The sequence below is a fragment of the Daktulosphaira vitifoliae genome, unplaced genomic scaffold (assembly GCF_025091365.1).
Source record: "Daktulosphaira vitifoliae isolate Bord-2020 unplaced genomic scaffold, ASM2509136v1 Scaffold_16, whole genome shotgun sequence".
In the NCBI taxonomy this organism is placed as follows: domain Eukaryota; kingdom Metazoa; phylum Arthropoda; class Insecta; order Hemiptera; family Phylloxeridae; genus Daktulosphaira; species Daktulosphaira vitifoliae.
This window is the reverse complement of record NW_026099587.1, coordinates 48,978-59,212: the sequence shown is the minus strand read 5'-3', so window position 1 is coordinate 59,212 and position 10,235 is coordinate 48,978. Positions and strand designations below refer to the sequence as shown.

At 24.3% G+C, this 10,235-nt stretch overlaps 1 long non-coding RNA gene across 2 annotated transcripts; it reads left to right on the top strand.

The window, feature by feature from the left end:
• Nucleotides 1–1,125: 1,125 nt before the first annotated feature.
• Nucleotides 1,126–3,879, top strand: LOC126908833 (uncharacterized). Of its 2 annotated transcripts, XR_007704846.1 has the most exons (4): nucleotides 1,126–1,317; nucleotides 2,479–2,508; nucleotides 3,664–3,689; nucleotides 3,762–3,879. It is a non-coding gene; the product is annotated as an uncharacterized LOC126908833 (long non-coding RNA). The 2 variants fall into 2 exon arrangements; XR_007704845.1 differs by lacking the exon at nucleotides 2,479–2,508.
• The last annotated feature ends 6,356 nt before the right edge of the window (nucleotides 3,880–10,235 follow it).

Sequence of the window (10,235 nt, the reverse complement as noted above, 5' to 3'; positions counted from 1 at the left end):
TTAGACTAATTAAAACTATATATGTGTTATGAATATAATGAAAAAAATCTCTAGAGTGATATTTTATTACAAGCTTAAATGTCAATGATCTTCGCTAAGTACTTTAAGCTGCTTTTTTTTTTAATGTTTTATTATATCACAAAAGTGTTATTGTACTAGAATAAATTTGAGATCTATATTTATTTTTTAATTTTTAAGGGAAATATTTTTTTCGTAGTTTTTTTAACTCGAAAAACAATTTCATTACGATGATATTTATATGTTTTAAAATCAAATCATTTTAAGGGGTTTTCATTTTCATTTACTAAAATAAAATACACTATTAGGAATATTTTAGTGGATAAAATTTTGTTTTAGAATATTTTCGATTAATTAAAATGAGGTTTCGTGACTTAGGTATAAATATTTTACTTAATTTACTTTTTGAGAGAGCCGTAAAAAATACCAATAGAAATTTCTAATGAAATACAAAAGTTAGAAGTTAAATCTTGTAATTTTAGAGTACCATGTTCAAATGAAAAATGGTATGTTAATAAGATTCAAATGATCGTTCAATAAAAAATATTTGATTCTTTGAATAAATAATTAGCTTTTTGTCAATTTATTAATAGAAGTAAGTTAAACAAGGCAGTGAGTGTATGCTTAAAAGTTAAAGGTTGAATAAATTCATTAGTAAAATTTCATACTTATAATTTGGAATAATTTTATCTTTTAGACCACTCATTTTTTTCTCTACCTTAACTTTAAAATAAAAAAGTTTCAAGTCAAAATAATTAATTTTTTAGTAATGGTTTGTTTCAATCAGGATTATATTGTTGTAGTATAAAGTTATAATATTTAATTTAACCAACTCATTATTCATTTAAAATCATGAATAAGTTTAAAGCTTAAAAAATTCGTGAATAAATATTTTATTTATTAATCAAAAAATGTTAATACTTGAAAAACTATTTTTTAAAGTAATATTTAATGTATAATTTACAAACCATTGATAGCAGCTATAATTTATAGCTGTAATATTCACCGACATTTATTATAATAATAATTATATTGGTTTTATTATGCTTTATATTTACACTTTGAATGTGTGACAATAAGTAACTTGTGTTAAATGTATGCATTTCGGTATGTATGAATTCCTTTGAAGTATCCATTTATACCACGACTAAATTATGACTTCGAAATAATGTATAGCTACAAAAAGTCGTTCAATAGTCAAATCAGTTTTGAATTCATCGGTAAAATTCATTAGTAGCCTATGAAATATTTTTAGTATGGCACAAACAAAATATCCGGTACGTTTGTTGGGAGCCTAAGGTAATTCTTTAAAATATTGTTCATTTCTTTATACAAATTGAAAACTAATTTATTCTAATGAAATCTATTGTTATATTTTGAAGTTCATACCCATAATGAATTATGAGTTAAGTTCATAATTAAGTAACTAATTTTATTATGACTACAAGGAATAATTTGACAAAAAAATAATACTTTTTTCCAAGAACATTTAAAATTACAAACAATTATTCGCTAAATAGATTAATAATCAATTATAAATATAAAATCTGATTTTTTTTATTATTTAGTTACACGTGAGTAACTAAATATATTTAATTATTTTTATTTAAAAATCTACCTCGTGTTTGATTTCTGTAATATCTAAATGAAAAACGTGATTTTATAATTCCTTAATCCGACTTTTTAGTGTGTCCTTAATCTCTTTTTTACGTCTGATGTATGGTTTCCACGTATGAAAGATAAAAAATAGAATGACAGAAGATCGTACAACAGACCAATAGATGAGCATGTTTTTGTGCAAACGCAATGTGTGTAAAAATGAGTAAAAAAAACTTTGAAGTGATATAATGATTTCCCTTGTGTTACTTTTAGTTTGAATTGCCAGTAATATTATATCTACATATCATCTGAGACACAAGTTAGAAAGGGTTGATTAAAGTGTGGTGAAAGGCGAATGATGCAGATGGGTACGAGCACTATTTCCCTCTCTTACACGCGTTGTCGTTGTTGAGTATTTTTTATAGTTCAAAAACACCTTCTATAATATAAGTACCAAAAATATTAGCCCCATTATCTCGTTAGGGTTCAGCGGTCGGTCTAACAGCTAACTAATACCAAAACTGGACGCGACCCAAAACGTTGTCATCCGCTCTTATGATTGATATTGGGATAATACGTTGGTTTCGCGCACATTCTAAATCTAGACGTGCCATAAGGTTTCCGGTGGTTCACTGATTTAATACAACGTCAATGGTTTTTACTACACTGACACAGACACCCACGCTGTTTCATTAGAAAGACTTGTTATTTATTTGTAGATTTAGCTTGTTGAACATTTACTGTGCTCATAATGCACAAAATAATAGTAAGCACTTCTTGAATTAACACTATAAAAATTAAAATACAGTCATTCAAATTATTCATTTGTGAGTATCTCAAGTAAAAAAATTTATTTTTTAGGTGAGAATACAACGTTTATTTATATGAGAGGTAATTTCAAGTAAACCTTCTTGCTTAAACACATTTTCAGTAACGGATTAATTAAGTTCTAACTCAACCCTACTTTAAACAACTAGTATAGAAAAACAATATTACTTAATTTAGTCTTTTTGAAGATTGCATGAAAGTTTTTATCACTCATGATATTTACAACACTAAACTTATAAACTTGTCGAAAAAAAAACATTTTATGAAAATAAGTTTTGTTTTCCTAGATCAACTTTATTGAATGCAATGTATCAGTTAATAAAAAAAAGTTAAAACTATTTTTTACTGAAAACTATTTATGAAATGTTATAGTATTATAAAAAAATTAATTTTCCAGCAGTCTCTCGTATTTTGTAAATTTTAAAATCAATATTTTAATCATATTAACTTTTATAATAATATGTATACGATTTAATACGAATTGCAGTGACGTATTTAAACATTTTTTATGAGGAAATCCGCACAGCTTTTAGAATGTTAGTAGTCAGGAGAATTGCCCTTCCACTATCCCCGCCACTATACTTTTATGTCCATGTGGTGTACGGATCCCATAGAATCCCCGTAAATACACCACTGGAAACTTATATTAGAAATATCTAAAATATTGTGCATTCAAGTTAAGTTTAACCTTTAAATATCTCGCTAGTTAACTTGGAATGCGTATTTTATCAAAATATTACAAGTATCAAAAATCTATCTCAAATTTATAGACTAATTTCTATAAATTTTGCTATCGTTTCAGAAGGNGCGTATTTTATCAAAATATTACAAGTATCAAAAATATATCTCAAATTTATAGACTAATTTCTATAAATTTCGCTATCGTTTCAGAAGTAAAACTATAAAGGTCTTATCCTAAGCTTCTTGTAATATCTAAAACGAAATATAAGAGCTGTCTAAAGTTTACCAAAAAGCGATAATATTGGTTAATGTAGGTTTTGAAACGTAATTTAGAAGTTTATAATAATATTAAATCACTATTGGCCTTTTACCTTAAACCTAAAATGTATTTATTAACTTATTTAGATATAAAATTAATGAGTTATGAGATAACAACAATATGTTATACTTAAAAGCATATAATCACTAAGTGAAAATTTATTTTTGCATAGAAAAACATTTTAATTCTATCAAAGAAACTGTATTTATAAATTTCAGTCTGATGACTTATTTGTTTGAATTCAGTAAGTATGGCTTGAGTTTTTTAGATTAATTAAATTCAAGTTAAAAATTTATGTCGTCTTTATATTGCCCAGTATGGAAACCGTCAGTTTGTACTAGAACAATGTCAGTCGTAATGAAGCGTGACCTTAATAAAATCATAAATTGCCTTTTTGATAGAATAAACAACATTAAACTCTTAAATTATCAAAAATGATACNTAAACAACATTAAGCTCTTAAATTATCAAAAATGATATAAACTCTATAAAACAATCAATTATAAAGTTAAATGACTTTCAACTTTTAGGAAATTTGACGAAAATAATAATAAGTATTCTAATTGTAAACTTAGAGATAAAAGAAATTTCAATTAAATGAACGCAATCTATTATTTTATACATAAAATAATTTTATGTACAAATTTATGTTTAAAAAATATCAAAGCCTAATAAAATAACCGAGAAACTAACTTTATGTATTCATTGACAAAATTGTTATTGGATTTAAAACTTATTAACTACTGAATAATATATATTATTTAATAACATGAAACAAATTATATTACAAGTTGTTTGCTTTATAATTTAAATAAAAATAATTATGGACAAAATATAATATGATATTTCAAAATTGGTAGTCGGCTAACACTCTTCACTTAATCGTATTGAAATTATGATAGTTCCCCTTTCAATAGTTATGAGTTTTTCATCAAAATAACTGGAAAAAATCTTTTTTTTTTTATAATCAAACATCGTGTTGATTATTATAGTTATTTAAATAAATAAAACTGAATACATTAAATTTTTATAAGAATTATTATTTAACAAAAAAATTATAATCGATATACCAAATTGAAAATATAAATTTTCATTTTTTATTACTTTAAGTATCTTATTAATTAGTTATTACGATTTATAATTAATTTGTTTTAATTTGAATTTATTAGTAAAATTACTAATCAATTTTCAAGTGTCCATGAATAAAAGTCAAATTCTTTACACTCGCTTTTATATTATTGGCATACTTCCACGACTATTAACGATATGAAATAACCCACTTGTACTCTGAATTTGACATTCGATTAACATTTCAACTCTTATTCTATATCGTTATGGCATTTATTACCGTAATCAGATTTTAGTTTTTTAGATAAATTGGGGTCTTTTACAGTACATTACAGAAAAATGTACACCGTAACTTCTTTTTACTTTTGTGAACCAATATGACGCTAAAAGCAACGGACTTGTTTTTTTTGACATAGACTTATTTTGGAACGGATTTGGCGAGACAACGGTCTTTGGAAATGTTTTCGTTGTAAATCCTCTTTAAAAAAAATGCTGTGTACGACTTGAAAAACTGAGTATTATTTTTTTCGGCTTTAGTATCCATCACACAATGTCTCTATATTCAACAACACGTTCCCAAGTCATTCGTAACTCAGATAAGGTTGTTAAATGTTTTGACGATCAAATACAAGTGGACGGTGGTGCTTGACAGTTTGTTATTTGTTACTGACGGGTTTTCAAAGATAATTCAGAACGAGACATGGCATGAGGAAAATAGTTCGAACCTTTCGAGGATGATACTGAAATCTTAATTGCGGTTGTCATCAAAATTGAGTATTTTTAAGTGCGTTTATAAGTAATAACCATAACGTCAACCGTTCATCGTGGAAGTCGTTTGCACAGCGTGTTTATAGTATACAAATGGAAATTCAGAAATTACTATAAACACATTGAACTTCTTTCGAAAGAAGATCAAAACCGACTGAAAATTAGATGTAACTGTTACTACACATTATATTAATTATGAACATAACACCTGAGATTACGTTAACACTAGATAAACGGTAATTAAGTAGCCATTATCAACTAGTACAAAATTGAAATCGCCACCTTAACAACTTTCCTTTAACTTGCTTGTTCAATTGTTGTATTATAATCACGATTTGGAGAAAGAATTAATTAAAACCACCCGTTTTGAACGTAGTAATATTTTTTCAATGTATTATTTATGAACTAACTACTGCTGTATCCTTACATTGACAATAACACACTATGTAATTAGACGTTTTTTCAATTAGATAATGTTTAATCTATATCGTGTAATGTGATAAAAGTAGATAAATGGATTTAAATGTATTTAATAATATAATATACACTAAGTTTTATCCAAAATAAATATTATAAAAATACAAAATTCATACACGACTAGTGTTATCAATTTTGAAAAAAATATTTTGATGAAATAATTACTTTATTTTGTTAATTAATACATTGTATGATTATTAAAAGATTATAAATAGTACTAACTATAATTTATTAAATATAAATAAATTAATCATATCGTTGATAGTTGATTTATTTTGTAGTAAAAATATAAACTATTTCGAATATCTTAACTGTTAACTTCATTTTGCATTTCATAAACTAATAATTTGATTTTAACTTATTCATTTATTTTAAATCTTATAGCGATTTATTTTTTGTTTAATCAATTCATAATTTAAAATAAAAACTTGAAGTATATAGAGTTTTAAGGTAAAATAAATATATATATATATATATAAATATTGTTATATAAAGTATTTACCGAAAACTACTTAAAACAGATGAGTCTATGTAAAAATGTAATAATAATAGTAATAGTAATAAAATGACTAAAAAGGCATTTAGAATAATGTGATATTGTTTTCAGTTATATCTATATAAATGGTTATCATTTTACATTAAGTCTTTCAAAAGAGATACGGTAATTTGACTTTTATCAAGTGTTTAAAAATAATTTACGTCGTTTTTCTTTTTATGTTCGAACTATACAAAAATAACGGAAATGAAAACTAAATTATATTACTAAATTTTTGTAATTTCAATATAAATAATATTAAATTAAATTACCTTGGCAATTATAATTTTTTTTGAAATTATTAAGGTTGTGCTATACAATTTTATATTATTAAGTTATTTATTGGCTAGACAAATAAGATAATAAAAGATAACATTAATTCATTTTACGAGTAATTTTTATTATTCCTTACACCGACCCATTTAAAGTGTAAATCAAATAATTTTATATTATTATTATTTCTACATATGTGTATAACAGTATTGAAAACATATAGGTAAACCGATTTGGCCATTGGGTCAAATTTTATAGTCGACCGTCGCCATTACGATAGAGTTACAGCATCTCCCCTTTTTGGCTAGCAGACTAAAAACTTTTGCTCATAATTTGTGTTTAACCGTTGTTTGTTGCCCCGTAGAAGTTTTTTCCTATAACATTTATCTATCTCTTCAAAATGTTTTCTTTTTATACTCCGATATTGAAAACGATTTTTTGTTTGTTTGTGATATTGTTCATTACAGAATATCTGTGACGTTATAAATGCGTTTAGCTTAGTTATATAATTCATATTTGTATAAACGTTCCTTTCCATCGAGAGCATTGATATGATAATTTGCTAATACATCAAATAATATATTTCTACAAGTTAAAAATAAAAAACACATAATTTAATATATAGGTACAGTGTCTGAATTTTACACTAACAAAAATACGTTAAGTATATAAATTAATATTATTAACAACAATTTTTAGGTAAAAGGTTAAGTAAGATTATAGAAGTTAAGCCTTCATTAATATAATATAGTTTTCAATAGGACAAAGGAATCAAAAATCTATTATAGAGTTGAAAATTCTCCCTCATTATTATGTATATTTACATTTGTATGATATAAATATTATTATTTGCTATTTATAATAAATAAATGATATTGGATAACCCAGGGGAAGTAATGTTTTACAACTAGTTCCCTTAGGTTGTTTTAAAATGCATTTCGGGATAAAAAGGGCTAAGAATACTCAGAAAAGTAAATTGGGTGGTAAAAATCAATTATATGATCTTTATGGACTTAAAAAAAGGTTTCTATAGATAAAATTGGACAAGTATTTAAAAAAAAACGTATTCTGAATAATATATACGAGGAACAAGACGCCATAATCAATATCAACAACTGGTAGAATTCAAAGAGGCATAAGATAAGCAATTAAAAAACAATTAACAAAACAAAGTTTTAGTTAGTTCAGAAAGGAATTGGAGTAAAAATAGGAGGAATATTAATACCAATGATTCGTTTTACTAATAATATTGCCGTTCTTGTAACAATTGAAGAAGTCTATCAAGCAGCTTTATATAGAAATAATATCACATTAAAGAATACAATCTATAAAAAATGAAATCAAACTAAAACTCTAGTATTCAAGAAATAACACCATCGATAAATATATCATTAGAAAGTAATGAAATTTTCCTAATAAACTATTTCAAGTTTTTAAGTGGCAATATAGCAGACGATGGGAAATCAAAGAATTAGTTAATAATTATATCCATATAACACATAAAATTTTTTATATTTTACGCTATCATTGATTTTTGATCAGAAATTCAATTTTGAATAAATGCATATGTTCTTTTTCGGTGTGATTGAATTAGTACTTCGTGGCGAATATCCAAATAAATTTTACAAATAATCGTTTTACTATTGTGGTTAAACATGAAGATTTACGAGAACTGTAATTTATAGCCGACAGTTAAACTGTTACATCGATAAACTGCAATGAAAGTGTAAATTAAACAAATGGCTATTTTCCTGATACAGAAACAATGTTTTCTCTTAATTTTCTCTTATCATATTTAAAGAGTTACTAAAACAGTTCAATTCAGTTTTGTCGTGATGTATTTCCAATATAAACTTATACAATTATTCATTTTATTTGTTTGTACTTTGAGATTTATGTGATGAAATATTAACTTTTCCAATATAAGATAGTTGAGAAATTTTCTGAGTGTTCTAATTAAAATTTTTTTTTACTTCTTTGAATATATGATCATTGTGTTTGATTTGATATTTACGTACCTTATTAATATATAAAAACGTTTGATAGATAACAATATAATTTTATTATTAGAATAACACTCAATAGAAATTATATAAATTTATAATAGTCGTTAGATGACTATAACACTCAAAATTTGAATTAATCCATTCAAGAGATAATAAATATTGCAATATTTGAATACATGATTCTACAGGAAAATCTTAAATTATGCCTTTGAAATGTTTAAAGTAAATATTTACCTCATTTCTAAAGTTTTTTTCATTATATTTATCAAAAACAAAATAGTTTAGATTATTATTTTCTCTTTTATTACATCAATAAAAAGAATCAAATTTAATATTCATAATACAATACAACTTTTTTTATAAAAATACCTAAAAATAGCAAGTAAATTCAACTTATTTGATGAAAGTAAAATATTGCAATAGTACGTAAATAATTATTTAAATTTTAAAATTTATACTAATTTTTCCGATGAGCTTGTTTTGTTAAAATTTTTACATTAATAAATTAATTTATTTTAGTGTAGTTATTGTGCTTATTAATATTGAGATAATTTAAAATACTTAAATTGCATTTCGTACAATAATAGATTATAAAAAAGTAATTAGGATCCAAAAAAAAATATATACTTACATAAATTTTTAAATCAGAGTTATTCATTTTCAAATATTATATTTCAAAGGCTTTGTGTCTTAAAGTATCAACCAAACGTCAATATAAATAAATAATGATTGCTTGTGGCATATTTGCTGAACTGAATTATGTTGCATTGAATAAAATTAAATAATATTTTACTTAATGAATAAAAAATATCCCAGTAATCAGCTTGAATAAACATTGAGTAATTGAATCTATATTAAATATTTAGTAAAATTTCAAATTGCCTTTCAGCTTTGCATCGAAGTTAATATATTACAATTCTATGACTTCCAATTATAAAAAAAATAAGTACAAATAAATAAGACAATAAGTTAATAATTTCCACCGAAATATTTAAAACAATTTTCAACATTTTAATGTCAAATGGCTAATGTCATATTTAAATAAATTTTAAACCGTCACTAAGGAATACTTTTATATATGGTAGTGTGAGTATGAGAGATCGTAAGACGATAAAATAGTTAGTTTAATTGATGTTCATTTCTAATACTATCGCAATTGTAATGATTACATAATATTTAATCATTATGTAATTTCTAATATTATTATAAGTACTTTATTTCACTTTCGGTGAGTTTCCATATTTGCTTGAATCATGTTTTACAAAACCTTAATTAATTGAATATATCCAAAGAAAATTCTAAGAACAGTATTTTTGATAAACAACATTCCCGTGGAGATATACTTAATGTTTATAAGCTTATTGAGCTGGATTTGATTTATACCGCGACGCAGTATAAAAAGTTTTCTTTTAATAATACGCGGAAACAATTCTAGAGATTTTATCTAAAGAAAAATAAAAACAACTGATAGACATTAGATATTGTGCAATTCTCTAGAGACTAACCTAGTACTAAAATGTTAACATAATTTATGTACATAATTTATTTTGATCAAATCGATAAAAAAAATTTCCTCGTCAAAAACTTTGAAATAAATGTAATTTACTTATAAAATAGTTCTTTTTTTCATGCAAACAGTTAAAGTTACCATGTTTAACACTTT